Genomic DNA, 19,602 nt, shown 5'->3' with positions numbered 1-19,602 from the left:
GGGTGGTGAGCAATTGCATTGTGCATCACTTGTTTTGTACATTCGTTTATTTTTTTTTCTTTCTTTTCTGTCCTATTAAACCATCTTTATCTCAACCCACGGGTTTTACTTTTTTTTTTCCTGATCCTCTCCCCCATCCAACCAGGGAGGGAGGGTGAGCGAGCGGCTGTGTGGTGCTTAGTTGCCAACTGGGGTTAAAACACGACAATTCATTTATATGTCCTATTGCTGTACCTGGGAGGATGGAAGACTAATATAAATATGAACCTGGAATAAATTTCATCTTAAAGCATGGGACTAACCTAGCAAATAGAGCTGGACTTTGCAAAGCAGCATAAGGGAATTGTCTTTGGACACCAAACTGTCTTTGGGTTCACTACTAAAATAATTGGCATTTCTGCCACTGGACTTTTATGAAAATATGAGCTTTTCAGGGAAATTTTGGCTCTGATTCAATTGTCAAATGGGATTTTCAGAGTATTTTGAAGTAATTTAAACAGTTACAAAATATATCATGTATGAATATATTTTTTGTCATCATTTATGGTAAAAATGGACACTGGTATTAGATTTCCATATTTTAGAATAGCGTAGAAATCAAATGTATACAGTGAGGTCATTGTATTCTATTTTCTGAATCTTTTTCTTTTTTTTTTTTTTTTTTTTTCTAGAAAAGTACTTTTACACAAATAGCTTGGCTTACAGGTAACTCTTTGGAAATGTCAGAAAGAAGTGCTCACTGGAGCTGGCAGCTCTGAACTGGGTGAAGGACTATGTCAATGGAGGGAACGAGAAAAGGTCTCCAGTCTTTTCAGTATAATACATATTGTTTGATGAATTTCTCCTACAAGCAGTATATATAAATATAATACACAGTGCTGCTGAATTAGAGTTGCTTCGAGAAATAATTTGTAGGCTACACAAATGGAAAGATAAAAGCGTGATAGCTAGTGCTTGGGAAAAACCACAGTAGCAGGGACATCTCTAAGGGCTCTTCTCTGTGCTGCTGGCAGTCATTCTGTCCTGCTTCCACTAGGTATCTTGCAAGGAGCATGCTTAAAAATTAAGAGAACAAGCAGAGTTAGGTGAAGGAAAAGCAGAAAACTATTATCAATATAACGCCAACGTTCAGTTCATCTTCCAGTGGATACTGGTAGTAAAATGACCTTAATTCTTCAAAAACTGAGTGAGGTCTTTTTTTTTTTTTTTTAATAAAGAAAATTATACTAGAGATTATCAGGAGACTATTACACTTTTTGAAGTTACATGTCTTGTATTTTAATTATCACCTACCATCTAGTGCTTTGAATGTTTTTAAGCTTGTTCAATCCATTAAAGCAGCAACTGTGTTAATAAATTCTAGTCACCAATTCATATTAAATGACATACGTAGCAAATGGTCCATCTGTCTCTGTTGTAGCGTTCCATGCCTTCTTTCATGTTTCCATTACAAATTCTGTAATAAATAGTCTGATCATTTTGAGTGACATTTGGGATCTTTATTGGACAAGACATTTCAAGTACATCTGTCTTTTGGCTGGTTTATAGCTGACAGTTCTAACAACAGCTATTACCTTCCAAAAGGCTGCATTTGAAGTATTTTCTCTATTCCCCCTCCCACTTTTTTTTTTGTTTGTTTCAGCGTGCATATTGCTGACATTTCTAGCTTGCCTTTTTTTTTTTTTTTAAATCCAGTCACTTCTTTTCCTCTATGATGATGGTTTTATCACTGTTATGCTGAGTCAGGCCATATGTCTCAAACTCCAAATCTTAATCCTGGTCTCTTTTGTCTAATCCTATCGCTATCCTCCATTAGCCTTATCACTTTTGCCACTTTATATCTTGGTGGGTATAGCTTCCTCATTACTTGAACTTTCCAGCTTCTATAATACACAATGTTCTGAGACTGTCAAATGCCTCATTCTGCTGCTAATGTTCTGCTCATACATTTTCCTCAGAGCCTCACTTTGCTTGGTTTTCATATCTATTGCTTGGTTTTCCTATCTATTGCTTTGATATATTTGTACAATGAGATTTCCGCCCCCCCGGACTTCCCTAGAAGCCCAAACCAGAACAATTAAAACTACTAACTCAGTGAAAGAGTATTTGATGTGTCTAATCCAAGTGTTATTACTGAAAGCCACAAGATGCTCTAGTTGTAACTGTTATCTCAAGTTGCTGTGACATTTCCATGCACTTGGTGTTGTCAAATCTGATGGCTAAACCACCAAGTCATTTGGAGGTTGTTTCTTCTTCTCCATTTGGATCATATTATGTAAGAAATTTTCTTTAAGACAGAAACTCCCCTTCCCTTGGTTACCCTGCCCACCATCCCACTCTTTGAATAAGCTCTCCTTCACTATTGTTAGTACGCTGTGTTTTGGGTGGCCACAGCAGTTGCCTTTGTCATATCCTCTCATTCCCTATTGCTGGGAGGTGGAGAGTTGCAAGGAATCATACTGCTGAGACAAGTCTGCCACATAAAATTATTTAAATTGACAATAATCCTCTCTTATGTGAAAATCCAACCTTAATACTGCTTCTGAGGATCCGCTGGATTAATTTCCTCTATCTGCATGAGCAGAGGCGCTGGCCTGTACACAGAAAAGTAAGAGAAATGCCTCCAGCTCTGGTTCTTCTAACCAGAGCTCTGTGCTGTGTCACTCCTTCCGTAGCTTTTGCTATACATAAAACTGTATCATCCTGAGTTAAGAGATAACGCATACAGGTGCGGAGGTATCTCTTGAAATCCTATGAATGCTACATAAAATACAACAGCACCTGAAGTTTGTTCTAAAGAAACTGGGCCTAATTTCTTTTTTATTTTATTTTAAAAGTTTCTGTGAGCATAACTGTTTGAGTTTGCTTTATACGATAAGTAAATTTTGCACTCAAGGTGAACGGTAACAGTTAAAAAAATCAGCCTTTGTCATAGACAAATCAAAGCTTAATTAAAATTAATTTTATTTTGAATATGGAGAAGTAAAAATAAAGTCCTTACCTGCTTCCCTTTTGTATGTCAGCACATTTAGTCCAAAAGTACAGAATAGTAATTTTTAGTGACTAAACTGTAGCGTGATATATTATGTTCTGAGGTTGTAGTTCTCTACTTTAAATATTAATATTTCATTATTACAACACTTTATTTTCAAGTCTTCTGGAGAATGCAGCATCATACATTTTTAATTTTTCAGCCAGACACTTCCCGTATACACGCAAGTTTTAATAGCTCACGTGTTTCCTTCTGTTTCAGAGAAACCCTGGGCTGGTGGATTGGATGGCTCAAGGGGCCAAGCAGCAACTCAACCGGCAGGCTTGGTAGGAGCTGTGACTTGGGGTCAGTCCCTGATGCCTGGGGAAGTCCGTATTGTGTCACTGAGATCAAAAGATCACCTTGCTTGCAGTCAAAATCAGAGACAGGTGAACTACTATCAGTGTCCTGCTCTGAAGCCCTTTGGCAGCATTTAAGTGTTTATGGCTGGGATTTTGGGTCGAGCCAGTCTCTTCAAAGCAAACGCTATATTTTCTGGTCTTTCTCCCTTCATACATGATCGTGTCATGTAGTATTACCATACGCAGTTAAGTTGGATATAAAGCAACTTACAATGGCACCATAAGAATTTTTTTTTTTTTTACCTTTTTCTAAAATGTTAACTGTCTTTAATCAAAACAATACATTTGTTTAAAAATGCAGCTATGGGCCATTGAGATTTTTCAGAGTGGCTCACCACATTATGGGAATAAGCACCTCAGCAGGAGAATTGCCAGACTCCTACTGCGTTGTATAAGAAGAGCCTTTGAATATCTAACTGTCTAGAGGCACCTCTATGCAACTGTGAAAGCATTAAAAAACCTCAGGCCAAAATGTCTAGGACCCACCTCAAAAGGGATGACAGAAAGTGCTGAAAGTTTTCAGCTTTAATCATCATGTTTCCATTTTTCCCTCTCCCTCAAAAGACAGGGAAAGTCATGTGTTTAGAAGTCAAAATGTATGCTTAAGTAAATAATATATAAAATAGGGCTGAATCAAGTCACGTTTTAAATCCAAGGAACTCTAGTTCAAGGTCACATAATTTACTCAATTTTAGTCATAAATCTCCAGATCAATAGCAGAGGTGGAACCTGATGAGAAATATTTAACCTTTGGCAAACCCCTCTCTCTGTTTTGTATAGACCTTGTCAACACAAAATCCCAGCTCTGTGTGTATGCAGGCACACGTGCCTAGAGTTGTTATCCTTGGAAGAAACAGAAATAGTGTTTATATTAGGCAAAACATAAAAGATGGAATGAACATATATGCAAAAACATTCTGTTATTCAAAATTCTCAGTTTATTTGTGTGTTCTCAAAACTTCCAGCTATGATTTTTTTTTTTTGCTTAAATACAAAGGGGTTTTAAACACAGAAGTATATATTTAAATTTTAAAACATGTGCAAAAAGAAAATAATCAAGATGGTTGACATTGGAGAATTAAGGGTACCATACCATTTGCTTTTGCTACTATCTAGTGCTGCTCAGAAGTGGTTTATTTCTTTGGCTACTAAATTCAAAACTTAAAGCATCTTTATTAAGTATGACTCAGAGAGAGTGTTTTTTGTTATTATTTTCCATTTCACTGAAGGAAAATACAAGTCTTAATACTTTTTTCTGGTTTTTGTTATTTTTCTGTTTCACTGAAGGAAAATACAAACCTTCACTAAAATTATTTTGCCATCTAGAATGGTATTATTTTTGGTCTAACTGAAGCGTTCTATCTTCAGATGTGAAAAAAAAGTTAAAGAAATGAAGTGGCAAACTTCCCAAACTTTTGTAGGAACCAGTTGCTGTTGCTGTTCCTCTTAAACTAAGAACTTCAGATTACTGATCTGTGTTCAGTGGATATTTAAGTTTTGAAAAAGAAGTAAAAGAGCTCCAACATGATGCCTTAGAGTGCGTACCGGCCTGATGAGAGGCATACTTCAGTGGCAGGTGGAAGACGGTGGGTAAAAATTTTCCCAGGTTGAGAACTGCAGTTCAGTTTTCTGATGCGTTTGGCGTTAAGTGTTCTGATCAGAGCAGTACGACAAGAAGCAGCCACAGCATTCCAGTTTTTCCCTTCCCGTTTGAAAACTATTCCAAACCAAAAGTATTGATGAATTTGGCCTGAATTAGCAAATAGTATTATAATGATAGACAAAATATTTTCTAGAAAAAATTGTTTTTCATAATAAACAATTTTTTAAAAGGGTCATCTTCTGGAAATACTGTCTTCAAGCAGCATTTATCTATTTTACATGTAAAACACTACCAAAATATTCAATCTGGTCTGAAGTGGACAGGAAGTACAAATCTCGCTAGAGAGGCTGCTGAAATACTTAAAAATATGAGGAAAAGAAGAGAAACAAAAGGTAAAAAACCAGGAAGAGACAGCAGAACAGACAGCTTATTTATCTTCTGACTTGTCAGGGAATATCACCTAGTGGATGGGAGATGTAAATAAGAAACATGATAAAGTTGTAGAGCAGCCAGTTTAATTTAAGTAGAGAAAAAACTTGGATGAGTAAATCAGAAATAAATAACAGCAAAAATCCAGAGGTGGAGGTGGGAGGAGGGGACATGATCCCCATGAGGATTTACTTTTAGCTTCTGTTCTCTGTGTATGGCCCTGGAAAAAGAGTATTCAGCAGATTAACAGTGCAGGAGGAGCTCTTTCAGGCATCGTACCCTGAAATTTCAGCCCAGTAAAGGGAAATTCAGACAAGATAAGATTAGGACTGGAAAATCCACAGTAAAGTTTACAAAGTAAACATGATTCTTCCTTCCTAAAACTTCCAGGTGAAGAGAAAGGAAAGCAATAGTACACCATAGCCATCAACTCTTTTGGTTTTGGATGCAAGTATGGAAAATTACAAGACAGTCCACCTGGGTAAGTCCCCTGTAGACTAACCCAAAAAAAGCATGTTGCCTTTATATGTATGACTCCCACCCTTGATATCTATGAGAATCTGGATGTTAAGAATTCATTTTGGCATCACTAGTGAGAGTGTTTTCAGGCCAATAAAGCCTTAATAAGTTCAGCTTAAGAAAAACAATCCTTATGATGAGGTACGACGAGAGAAATAGCTACTTAGAATATCGCTGTCAACCAAAGAGGAAAAAAACAAAGACTTCAGTTCTCATCTGTCATATCCAAGCAAGCAGAACTCACTCTGGACGCAGATGCATATTTAATAGCTTTGGAAGTGGTATTATCACAGGTGCAAAGCAAGCAGGAACGTGTAATTTCTTGTTACTGCAAAGCCTTGGTGCCACAAGATATAATATGCTGTTGCCTGTATCTACCACCAATAGTACCGCATTTATGTAGGCAACAGCAGGATCCGAAATAACCTCGCACATTTCCCATTAATTTTTAAAGTGTGAGGGGAATTAACTTATTCACTGGGAAAGCTAAAAATCATTTTCCGTAAGCAACTTCTCGCTAGCGTTTTTGGATTTGGAAGTGACAAGGAAATATGGTGGCACCTACATCACTTGGTAATGAGACCGACTGAAGGAAAACTTCTGTCTGCTGTGCTCAGTAGTCCTCATTGCTCTTCACCTGTAAGCATGCCTGTCTCGTAGGTGTTACTGTATATAGATTCAAAATGCAATTGGTCAAACTTTCATGATCTGTATATATTGGAAGTATATAATGCTTAACTTTAATTCCTTAACTTTTCCTAGTAACTTGGAACAACAAATGTCATAAAACACATTCCTTAGTTTATCTCAGCAGCACAGGACCTTCAGATTCTCTCAAGCTTCTACTAAGCATCATTCTGTGAAGCCCTGAGAGAGTTCTGATGAACTGAAAAAGAAACAAAAACAGAGAAAATTGTTATTCTTAGAACTGGTTGAATATCAGAAGGAACTCTCTTTAGGCAATTCTTTGAAAAAATCCACTTCTAAATCAGTAACAAATTAAGCTAAACTTTCTATGACTATCATCACACAAGTATCTAAAGGGAAAAAGCCAGAGCACATCAAATGCAATTTGCAACAAATCCTGGGTACAGCTTGTTCTGCCATCCACTGCAATCAATAAAAACCTTTCATTGATGTTAATGGTTTGGGATTGAGGCCTGCAAAGTGAACAGCTTTATCTTGATGATGGAGTTGTGCACTATTTCACCAAGTTTGGCAGATATTTTGAGCCGAAATGGAAAAAGCTACCAAACAACTGATTTCCAAAAGAGTAGAACAGTAGAAATCCATTTTAGAAACTATAACTTTTGATTTATTTTTTTTTTTTAGGTTGGTATGTGATCATGGAAGATCAATTTAAAAATATGTATTTCTCAAGTCTAAAAACTGTGTTTGTGTTTTGCCATGAGTAACGTATGACTTTCTGTAGGTGGATTAGAATCAATTCTTAAAGGAATTCAGTTGGGTAAACCCATGTATTAGCCTTACAAAATTCTTGCAAAAATTGATGTTGGATCAAAAAAAGCCCACTTTTTCTAACAAATGTTTAAGCTTTTGACCTAACTTAAGTATTTGATTCAAACTCATAATGCTCTAAAAAAAATTTTAAAGAAGTGGATAACGCTCTGTTTACTTATGATTTCTAAAGAGGGATATGGATATGGTTGTGAAATATTGCTTCCCACTATGTACAACTTGAGTTTTTTCTGTCATGTCCTGAGTTATACACCTTGATTACTTGCAAAATTTACATACTAGTTAAGTTACTACTAAGCAAAGATTTTGTTGGCAGTGTTGTTCATGGGAAAATACATAATAAAATTTGAGAATCGTTATTTTTCATTGTTAGGTTTAAAAAGAATGTTACTATTCCCTGAAGGGGGTAGCGGGGGGAAGCACATCTAACATTTTTTAAAATATACATTTCACAGTGCTTCCTTGGAAGTATTTTTTTTACATAGAGTTTTGCGACTGTCTTCAAAGGCAGGAATGGCAAAATTATTTTCAACCTAAGGTGAAATATAAGGAGAATAAAGAAAACCATGATTATTTTTTTTTTTTTCCCCTCTAGGACAAGCAGATTTGTGAGTCAGTCTTTAATATCTGATTAGGGAATCCTCATTAAACTTAGGAGTCCATAGAGTAAAAAATAGACTTGAAAACAGATGATTGTGTGTTGTGGTTTAACCCCAGCAGGCAACTAAGCCCCACCCAGCCGCTCGCTCTCTCCCTCTGGGTGGGATGGGGGAGAGAATCAGAAGAGTAAAAGTGAGAAAACTTGTGGGTTGAGATAAAAACAGTTTCATAGAGAAAGCAAAAGCCACACACGCAAGCAAAGCAAAGCAAGGAATTCATTCACTGCTTCCCATGGGCAGGCAGGTGTTCAGCCATCTCCAGGAAAGCAGGGCTCCATCATGTGTCATGGTGACTTGGGAAGACAAACGCCATCACTCCAAGCTTCCCCCTCTTCCTTCTTCTTCCCCAGCTTTATATGCTGAGCATGAGGCCATATGGTATGGAATAGCCCTTTGGCCAGTTGGGGTCAGCTGTCCTGGCTGTGCCCCCTCCCAGCTTCTTGCGCCCACCCCCACCCCCCCCCACTGGTGGGGTGGGGTGAGCAGCAGAAAAGGCCTTGACTCTGTGTCAGCACTGCTCAGCAATAACGAAAACATCCCTGTGTTATCAACACTGTTTTCAACACAAATCCAAAACACAGCCCCATACCAGCTACTATGAAGAAAATTAACTCTACCCCAGCCAAAAGCAGTACATTGTGATTGACGGTATTTAATATATGGGAGCTCTAGCAAGTTACTAAAATCATGGAAGGAAATGGCATGGCATTTTTTCCCAGTTCACCACCGACAGCCAAACACGCAGGTCAGTGCCTTACTGAACAGCAAAGTGCTTGCTGAGCTGGTGCCTAAAGAGTATGGCCACAGGTAGTGCGGATTGCCAGAGCTTCAGCAGTTTCTGGTGAAGTACAAGGACTCACAGCATCTCGTGAATCACAGAATCACAGAATCATATAGGTTGGAAAAGACCTTTAAGATCATCGAGTCCAACCATAAACCTAACACTGCCAAAAACCATCACTACACCATGTCTCTAAGTACCTCATCCAAACGTCCTTTAAATACCTCCAGGGATGGCGACTCAACCACTTCCCTGGGCAGTCTGTTCCAATGCTTGATAACCCTCTCGGTGAAGAAAAATTTCCTAATATCCAGTCTAAACCTCCCCTGGCGCAACTTGAGGCCATTTCCTCTTGTCCTATCACTTGTTACCTGGGAGAAGAGACCGACCCCCACCTCTCTACAACCTCCTTTCAGGTAGTTGTAGAGAGCGATGAGGTCTCCCCTCAGCCTCCTTTTCTCCAGGCTAAACAGTCCCAGCTCCCTCAGCCGCTCCTCATAAGACTTCTGCTCCAGACCCTTCACCAGCTTCGTTGCCCTTCTCTGTACGCGCTCCAGTACCTCAATATCCCTCTTGTAGTGGGGGGCCCAAAACTGAACACAGTATTCGAGGTGCGGCCTCACCAGTGCCGAGTACAGGGGCACAATCACTTCCCTAGTCCTGCTGGCCAGGACTGAAGAAACATATAGTTTCTTCACACCAGTGAAGAAACATATATCCCTATAACTTCTACTAAATGTATCTTTTCACTGCTAAGCACCTGTTTTATTTAAGTCTCATGAAAAATTTCAGTCATGACTTATCTGCAAGTCTTATCATTTTCATTCACTCGAGGTTCACAGGAAGTAATCATTCAAGAAAGAAGCTATCAATAATATTTATGAAAAATGGAGTCTAATGCTTGTCAGTTGCCATCTTATAACACTTGCAGATACAAATGAAAGCGCATACTGTGTAGGCTTCTTGAAGAAGGTACATAGTCTGATCTCAAATACTTTATCTGATTGTATAACTCCCCAAAACAAATCAAATCCAGCTTTGTGTATCTCTTGCTGGTTGCTTTGCGTATTCTCTCTCTTGCTCTGAGTGCAGATTTTAAAGTTCTGTAAGACAACTTTGTCTTTCTGACAATACAGCAACAGTAGCAATATCAAAACTTTGTGGGAATTTTATATTCAAATGTCTAATTGGGCATGTATGTAAAAAAGGCAAAGTCACGGAGTCATTGGGTACAACTGCTGTATACCTGAAGTTAAATACATTTTAAAGAAAATGGCCAGTACCTTGCAACTGAGCCTATCCTTACACAGAAAAAGTGATCCTCTTTTCTCCAGATGAGTTCATGTGATTTATCTGTTCCACCAGAAGGAGTCGGGGCACAGTGGTCTTTCCTTAGTTGTCTATTTTAATTGTCAATTACTTTAACTTACTTTGTCACTATCTCTAAATTCAGTTACTCCTTACAGAGAGACAGGAGCAGGATAATGCAACTTTTAAAATAATTGTAGTTTTTCCATGGTTAAATGGTAATCAATAACTTTTGAAACAAAAGCATGTTTTCTTTCTTTTATGTTCATTTGACAATAGTAAAAGGAAAAGTAGTAGGCGCTGAAATAAAATATGTGCCTCTTATTTAGTGGGTTGTGAAAGTGAAGCAGCCTAACACACTCTAATTGAATAATGGATTATAATGGACCACATAATTTTTTTTTTAAAAAAGATGCTTCGGTTTCTGTGTACTCAATTCAGAATAACTTATGATCTCCTTTACAGGAGTTATGTGATTAGCAATTATTAAAAATCATGACCTAAAAATTAATCTTAAAATCAGTGTCAAAAATTGTGTCAGTCAAAATCCCTAGATACCTTATGAAAAAATTTCCAATATTCATGTCAGATTCTGTTTTTATATTTAGAAGGTTATTAAACCAAACTCTAGTAACAGTCTTTCAAAGACTGAAACACATACATAGCTCTGAAAAGTAGTTTTCTTTATTGACTTTTCCATGTATGTGAAGAATATTTGTACTGATCACTGTTTTTCATCATTTATCATTTGTAAATGCTCATGGAATATTTTGGATATTTTTATCATGTCTGCTTTTAAACAGTTGTATCATTAGCTTTTTGTTTAAGTGGCTCTTAATTTATGTGGTTGACGTTTGTGAATACATGGATTGATTCTTGCTAATATTCAGGAAAACTGGTCACTTTCATATACTTTTTATGAACTACTTATTGTTTGCCCAGATGTTGTCCCTTGGAAAATAATAATGATAATATTATGTATAACACAGAACCAAAAGCAGAACAGTAGAAGAATTTCATATCAGCCTTTTTAACCAAATTTAAAGCTTCTGACGTAGAGCTACTAGGATGGCCTTGTGTAGCGAGGGTAAGAGTGGGGCTTTGCTCTGCAGTTTTCTGTCCTAGACTGTGGGTCTTTCCAAGCTAGGTCAGTGAGTTGGGTGGTTTTGCTTTGTGAGTGAAACTTGCCTTTGGTTGTCGCAGGGCAAGGGGAAAGAAATCCACCTTAGCGTGTTCTTCTGTCAATGCGAGTAACGAATTATTATGAATGATGCTGTAGATGCATTTATGTTGCTGTTAGAGAATAAAAAAGGAAAAGGCAGTGAGTAGTAGAGGCTGTCTTGGTTTTCTCTCGTACTGTAGATGTAAAACATGGATAATATAAAAATGTAAAAATTGACAATGTAAAAATATAAAACATTGATAATGATTTAGGTACATATGTATTTGTACTCACATATGTCTGTGCACGCGGTTTCTTGATGCTTTGCATTTAATGAAATATCAAAATTGCACAATATAAGTGATGAAGTAAATGTTAAATGTAGCCTGTAAAAACTATCTTGTTCATACATTTGCCTAGTATTGTAGAAATCTATAATAGTATAATGTATGCACCACTATGCTATAATCTGTTCTCAATTATATGTCTTCAATACGTTGAACAATGAGTATTTTCATCACTGATGATAATTTTTTTTCACTGATGAGCGGAGATTTGATGTTACTGTAAGTATCAAAATAACATCTTGATGGACTGTATTATATACTTCTATATTTCAGAAATACAGAATATTGACAAAATAAAGGATTAAAACATGAATAAACATTTTTCTTTTCATATAGCTAGATAAGAGCTGGAATGCATTTAGTGTTCTTTGCAGTTCAATACCTGCTTGCAAATCCAGAATGTGGTTGATACGGCTCTTGATCAGAATTTTACATTGGAGCACTTTTCTGTTTCTTCCTTATGTTTATATAAATTATTCCTGGACAGTTTTGAAAGTATTCATTGGCTTTCTACTGTTCTTGTGTCTGAAGCCTTCTTAGAAAATTCTTATTCCTGTTTTGGGTCAGTATCTAGCAGAAAATGCAAATGGACTTGCATGAAAGTGCGTTTGGCAGAAAATTTGCAATTAAATAGTAATATTGAAGATGAAATGGAAAAACTTTCTTGCACAAAGCCTTCTTGGTTTCTAGAATTTCTTGCCAAAATACTACTGAAGTCAGGATTTTGCAGCTTTTGTCTGTCTTGTAGAACCAGGGAGGACTTCCCAGGCATGGTGTGACTCCACGCTGGAATGAGATCAAGTCTAACAAGTCGGATTTCCCTGAGAGCAGGATGCATATTCATTTTGGAAAGAACCTGGTCTAAAGTTAAGGTAAGACTTACTTAAGTGGGGTTTTCTATTAGTTCACGAGCAACTTCAGAGAGAAAAATGGTCCTTTTAAACTCTTCAAAACATAGTAGTATTTAGTGTGCAAAATGAATCAGCAGGAGTGTTCAAGTCATTTTCTTGTAAATTAATAAATGGGACTGTTTGCATGTTACTGGACTTTGTCTTTTCTAAGTCGCTACGGCACTGCTCACTCTAAGGATCATTTACTGTGATAATTGTGGATAATTTACTGGATAATTTACTGTGATGCGTAAACCCCTCACATCAAAAAATCTGAACCCCTTTTAAAAGGTCCAGTGCTTTAAAACAAGTCTTCATATAACCTGGATCTTGAAATAACCCAAACTCAGAAGCAAGGAGGAATGATAAAGGTAGAAGGGATTAAGGGCAGAGTAGGTAGACGGAAATGAGAAGATGGACGTTGCAAAGAAAGTAGCAGCTCTGGGAGAAACTCTCTGTTAAAGTGCAACTCTTGCTGAAGCAAAGCTTGGCTTCTTTTAGGGTTAATCTTCTGTATTTTGAGAACACAATGCTTTTAACATGTTTACAGCCTTGTAATTTTGACTTATCAGGAAACATTTATTACACAATCCACGGTACCATTACATGAAATTTCCTCCTGAATGGAATAAATAGCTTGTGTGTTAGGGTGCCACTACATGCATTATTTTAATTTAAGAATACTTGTACTGGGGAGGGAGTGTGAGGGTAGAGGGACGAAATCTGCTTTTGAGTGAGTTCTCTATCACATGAACCTCAAGCTCTACAGAAGGCAGTACTGTACTTTTTGTCCTACTCCTCTCCTCCCTGTGAGGAGTTCTGAGGAGCTCATGTAGGAAGCACCCCCTAATATTCAGTAGTTATTTGAAGGTGCATTCAGTGCTTTGAATATAACATTTACCTGGCTACATAACCAGAAGAAGAAAGGGCTACATGCATAAAGAAGCACACCTTATGGATGCGATCTGGAAACCTGTCTGGCAATGGAGGTGCAAACCACAAAAAAATGCAGTTAGGCTTTCTTGTTAGAATAAGTTTGTTAAGCTTTAACCTGTACGGAAAAGTAATGTTACAGGACCGGTATGTGTTAACACCCCAACAATAATTCAGACTGCCACTTCTCTAATTAAGTCTGTTCCAGTATTTGTGATATATAAATTCAGCAAAAGCACATGAATGTTAGTCAGAACATTTAATAGACTATTTATAGTGAATTTGTATTAAGGAAGTTGAGGGCACTTGATTTTTATGCAACATTTCTAAGTCCTTTCTTTGCAGGCTATCATAGACCAATACATTTAATATCCCAAAGTCCCTGAAAGATGACAGAAATATGTAGAGCGTAAGCAGATGGATTTCTGAAGGTCTAGTAATGGTTTACAAGTATTGTTGGGCTTTTTGTTTTAGGGGTTTTTTTAAATCAAATTTCAATCTTGGTAGATTTGCAGAATGCAGAAGATGCTTTTTGGTTTTTTTCCTGAAAAGTGGAGAATGCTTTTGTTTGCTTGTTCATTTTTGTTTTGTTTATGCTGTTTACGTGAGATACTGTACTGGCAGTCCCGAAGGCAGCTGGACAAAGAGCGGACATCTCATGACGACTTATAAAGGTGATTTTTGTTTTATTAAGATGAATAGTATCCTGAAACAGACGAAAGAGTCAGAGTAGATTTGACTATATATCATACATATTAATGAACTAGAAATCTATTTTGGAAAGACTCAATACATTGAGAAATATAACTTAAAATATTTTACCTATTTCTTAATTTCACATCTCTTTTCTGTAGATAAACAATTTTTTTGTGGCCTTTTTTTGTGGACTGAAGGTCCACATATCCATTTACACGATAATAAAAGGGGTTTTTAATTTTTTTTTTCAATATAATGAAGTTTTGAAAAAAAAGGCCTATAATACTTGGGGGGGAATCATTGAGTGATGATAGCAATCACAACAAATAAATACGAGGATGGAAGCGCTCAGATATCATTTGAGATACTAATACTGTCATTATATAATCTTGTTAGGCTTGCAATATGGAAGAAACTGAAAACGGACATGAGAGAGAGAACAAAAAGAAATGCAATATGGTACTTTCAAAACTAATTGGTCAGGAGAGAATTATTGCAAACCTAGATCCTTAATGGGAGGAAACTGCACAGAAGGCAGAAATGACTGAAATGACCTAGAGATGACAGTGCCTGTAAAAATGAGGTAAGCGCTAATGATGCAGTACAGAGGGGAAAAATGCAAACACACCACATCATGGATCAACGAATAGACAGTCCCCATTTATGTGGCACCACTGAGACCATCTGAAAATGCCTTGTTGGCAGACAGAGTGGTAAAGAGACAGGTAACGACACAGAATGTTCAGAAGGAATTCAGAAGTGAAAAAAACCCAAGAAATTGATAAAAATTGTTAGAACAATTTTTTTTTGTAGTAGTAGTAGTAAAATTCTTTCCATTGCTTGTAGAATTCACTGAATTAGTTATTTTTGGAAAAAAAAATTCTATTTTAGAACTTCAAAAGAGAGGAAACAATTAGGTTTTCCATTTTTTTTAAGCTTTGAATATTTCTTTTTAGAAATTATTTGTATTTAGGTAAATATTCTTATAAAAAAATATTTCTAACCCAAACTGAATCTTTAAATACTCACATAAATGTATATGTGCAAGTGTGTGTGTTATGTTATTTTTAATTTTTTTCCAATTGCCAAATTACTGATGTATTGAAAATCACAGTGACTCAGGAAGAAGGGAGGCTGACTAATGTCTATGATTCAAGCAGCAATATTCGTCAGCATAGAAAAATGGCACCTCAACAAGGCAACTCTAATGCCTTCTGGCCACAGAGTATTCTGAAGTGAAAAAGGATATGAGCGCCTTACAATACGTATAATTACAGGTTAAAAAACCCCAACCAACCAACCAAAAGCCTCCTTCCTCATGCCCTGTTTTTTTTAAGGCACCCCTATGTAAGATGCCAGTGCAGCAGCACTCTTAACCCTCTCTGCACAAAGTGGTGTGAACCTGCTGTGGGGTGAAGGCCATGGACTCCTGGGTTTTGTTCCTTTTAAAAGCACTAAGGTGTCACAATCTGGTAGCAGCTACTGAGCAATTTGGGGCTTATGCATTTGACAAGACACTGTTTATTTTATAAATAGCTTGAATGAAAGTTGGAGGGAAATATTAGGGCTATGGTGTAGTGGTGGTCTTGGTAGTGTTAGGTTTATGGTTGGACTCGATGATCTTAAAGGTCTTTTCCAACCTATACGATTCTGTGATTCTGTGAAATCTGCTTGGCTTTTTTTTTTTTCCTTTCTCCTTCTTTTTTTTTTTTTTCCTCCTTTCCAAAGTGAGTATATAAGACTCTCTCAGTAACCTCCTGAGGACCCTCTCTTCCATCTAGTTGTGGCTGCAGACAGTGGGGAGCACTGAGTTGCCTACCTTTCCCTGGCAAGAAGGACCAGGACATAAACTGCCAGCTGACAGGTATTGGAGTAGAGTCTAAGGACACATTTGAATTTATTTTAGAATGTAGGTATGGCTGTGTTTAAGAACTTACATAGATTGCTGCTTTAGTTTCTATAGGTTGGGTTTTTAAATACTTTTTCTGGTCTGTTTTCTATGGCATGAAGGTATTGTGGTTTGAGACTGCTGGGCTCCACACAGCAAATATTCAGATGTGAAAGACATATGGAAAAGCACTTCAGGCTTCTTGGACACAGATAAAATATTTAGGAAGAAACAAAGGCATTACTTTTTCTTTTATGGTTTATTTTTGAGAAGGAATTTCTTTCAGACAGGATCACTGAAAGAAACTGGCCCATGCAAACTTATTTACTTATCAAGGTTCTGTGCGCAGTTTTCATATGGTGTTTCGAAAATCCACCCCTACTGCCTGGTTTGAAATTATGAAGTGAACTGAAGACAGAGAAATGGATTGTCAGCAATCGCTCAGGATCTGGATGTTACAGCAAATTCAAAGTTCCCTGGAGAAGTTTGAAATCATTCTGTCCACCTTTGGCAAGGAAGGATTGTGACCCAGACCTTAAACTAAAAGCTCGTCAAAAGGCAACAGTATCAAGCATACTGTGGGGGCAAATATTGTGATGCAGCTGAATGTCATTGGGAGGCAAGGTACTGTATATCAGCCCTACGTAATTAATGCAAATTGTTTTTTTAGGATCCAAACAGGAAAGCATAAAAGGCTACGAAAGCTTTAATTTATGATTTGTTCATTTAAAGCTTCAGACCATTAAGTATGCATTAAATCGCTATTTTATATGCTGCTAAGTGCATCTCTACCATCAGAATAAAAAGGTTGGTTTAATTCACCCTGTATCAAATAAAACATTTTAATTGAGGGCATTTTTGATAACAAATTGACTGGAATTGGAAAGTAAATTAATGCTGAGCTCTGACAACAGGACATCTTTGTGATTTTGCTTTTAGTGTCTTGTACGTGCATGGACAGTTACTTTATATATGTGTTTATTTGTGTTTAGATTTCAATCACAAAGATTCTACCCCAAATAAAATTTTCATTGCACTGGTAGTGTTCCCTAGACCCATGTCTTTCATACTAACGTTTACTATGGAGCTCAGATTATGTCTTTTTAACCATTTTGTAACATACTCTTGCCTCACTGCGAAGGGCCTCCATTATTTAGGCTGTGTCCTGAAAATGGGGAGTAGAAACAACTAGATGAGAAGAAATTGCACATTTTCCTCCCCAAGAATATTTTGGTGTTTGCTTTTATTTCAAGAGAAGATGAAGTTTTAACACCTGCCTTCAGAACATGGAGATTTCAAAGAACATTCATTTGGAAATGTTGACATATTTTGTTTTGGCATTTTTGACTGAAATGAAGTACTGCATTCCTGAAACTGAAGTGGTTCATTTTCTTTTGTTCATGAGCTGATCAGCCCTTCTATTGCCATTATTGCGTGGCCTCCAGTTTTCTCTGTGGGACTGAGAAATACTCGTCCCAGGATGAAGTAATTGAAATACACGTAGCTAGATAATGACGTACATGACTAAATTGTCTGCAGCAACTTGAAGTTCTTGCTCACTTGTTCTAAAAATATCTGAATTCCCTGAAGGCAGTATTCTAAGAAAATGCAGTTGACAATCATTGACTTTTAAGCAAAATGTGTTGTCCTGTTTAATATAATAAATTGTTCCAATTTGGTTAAAACAGACCCAAGACTAAATTTTCTCAAGAAAAAATTGGCATTAGGAAAATATTTCATAAATAAAACATAATTTTTAGGTAAAATTATTTCCTAATAGTTCTGAAATTGAATTCTATGTCAGCATATGCATCTGAAAAGGTCACCCTCTGTGTCTCAGGAACTGCTGGATTGCTTCTGTAATGACTATTTCTCATTAATGGGGAGGTTCTCAACTGTGGGAAAAGCAGAAGGGCTGAAGAGAAGATACCTGTAGCAATCTGCAGCCTGGAAAGACAAGTAAAGGGCAATCCTGCAGATCCTGGCTCAGACATGCTAGCCAGTTAAGCAATTATATTCTCTTGGGCGTCTCTGAGTAGCTTTTTCTGCCAGCCCATCTGGTCTTCTCCTTAACTTCTTCTGCAGTTTTCTATTTGCAGCTCTCCCATCTTCCCCAGAGTTGCTTCTCCATCACATGTTTCTACTTTCTGGCTCTGTCTTTCCCCTAGCTTCTTCCCTATTGATCAAATAACAGCAACTAATCACTAAGAATTGCTAGACAAAAGAGCTTACATTTGTATATTTATCTTCTGCGATTATTCAGTATGCTGTTAAAATGAGCTTTTAAAATATATTTATTTTGAATCTGTTTTTAATGACCCTCCTGCTTATCTGTATGTGAATAATTCCTGTAACAGTTTTCAAATTCAGTACCTTAAAATGTTTTTCAACCTAATTCAAAGTGTGAAGCAAATGTAAGTACTTGCTGGGAATTTAAAGAAGAATTGTTGTTCATAGCGTGAAAGGGTATTTTCAAGAAAACCTTTGCTTGTTCCATTAAGTTACTGTTTGGTTTGGTTTTTTTTTTTTTTCCGAGGATTCTATTAATCTCTATTTGTAATTTACATAGATAAGGAATGACTCTGAAAGTGAAGGCATTTATCTATTGATGAAAAATCACATAGCACAGTATTTCAGTTTGCCTCACTTTTTTTGTTGAACTTTGAGATTTAGTTCAGATACAATTAATGAAACTATGAATATTGGAAAGCAGAGAGAGGAATATTGTTGTGGAAATGATAAATTGTTGTTTAATTACATTTTTAAAATATATTTTCTTAATACTAAATTAAACAAAGGGATTTATTGATGGGGATTTATTTAACTTTTTTTTTTTTTTTACTAGCAGAGGTAGAGATGTGATCATCCCCCTCTACTCAGCGTTTGACAGGTGGCACCCGGAGTACTGTGCCCAGTTGTAGTCCCCACCATTCAAAAAAAGACACAGACAGGCTGGAGGGGGTCCAAAGGAGGGCCGTGAAGATGATCAAAGGGCTGGATAACGTGCCCTATGAGGAAAGACTGAAGGAGTTAGGTGTTTTCACCCTGGAGAGGGCAGCGGCTCAGGGGACTCAGTTTTCCAGTACTTAAAGGGTGGCTACAAAGAGTAGGGAGGCTCTCTCTTCAGATGGAGGCTCATGGAGAGGACAAGGGGCAACGAGTACAAGTTGCACTGGGAAAGTTTTCATTTTGATATAAGAAATAAATATTTTTATAGTGAGAACAATCAATCATTGGAACAACCTCCCCAGGAACGTGGTGGAGTCTTCATCACTGGAGGTTTTCAAGAGACTGGACAGGCTGCTAGGTATTCTCATCTAGGCTCCCTTTTCCACAAAAGGTTGGACCAGATGATCTTTTGAGGTCCCTCCCAACCTGGGCTGTTCTATGATTCTTTCTTTTTATTAATTAAACCAAAGATATAGAACATGTCACAGGGAAAGCACGTAAAGGAAGAGGAAAGGCTACTTTTAAGAGGACTTGTACACATGTTTTGCAACAGCATCCCTCCAACA

Source organism: Mycteria americana, chromosome 4, assembly GCF_035582795.1.
Source record: "Mycteria americana isolate JAX WOST 10 ecotype Jacksonville Zoo and Gardens chromosome 4, USCA_MyAme_1.0, whole genome shotgun sequence".
In the NCBI taxonomy this organism is placed as follows: Eukaryota; Metazoa; Chordata; class Aves; order Ciconiiformes; family Ciconiidae; genus Mycteria; species Mycteria americana.
This window is presented reverse-complemented; position numbering follows the sequence as displayed.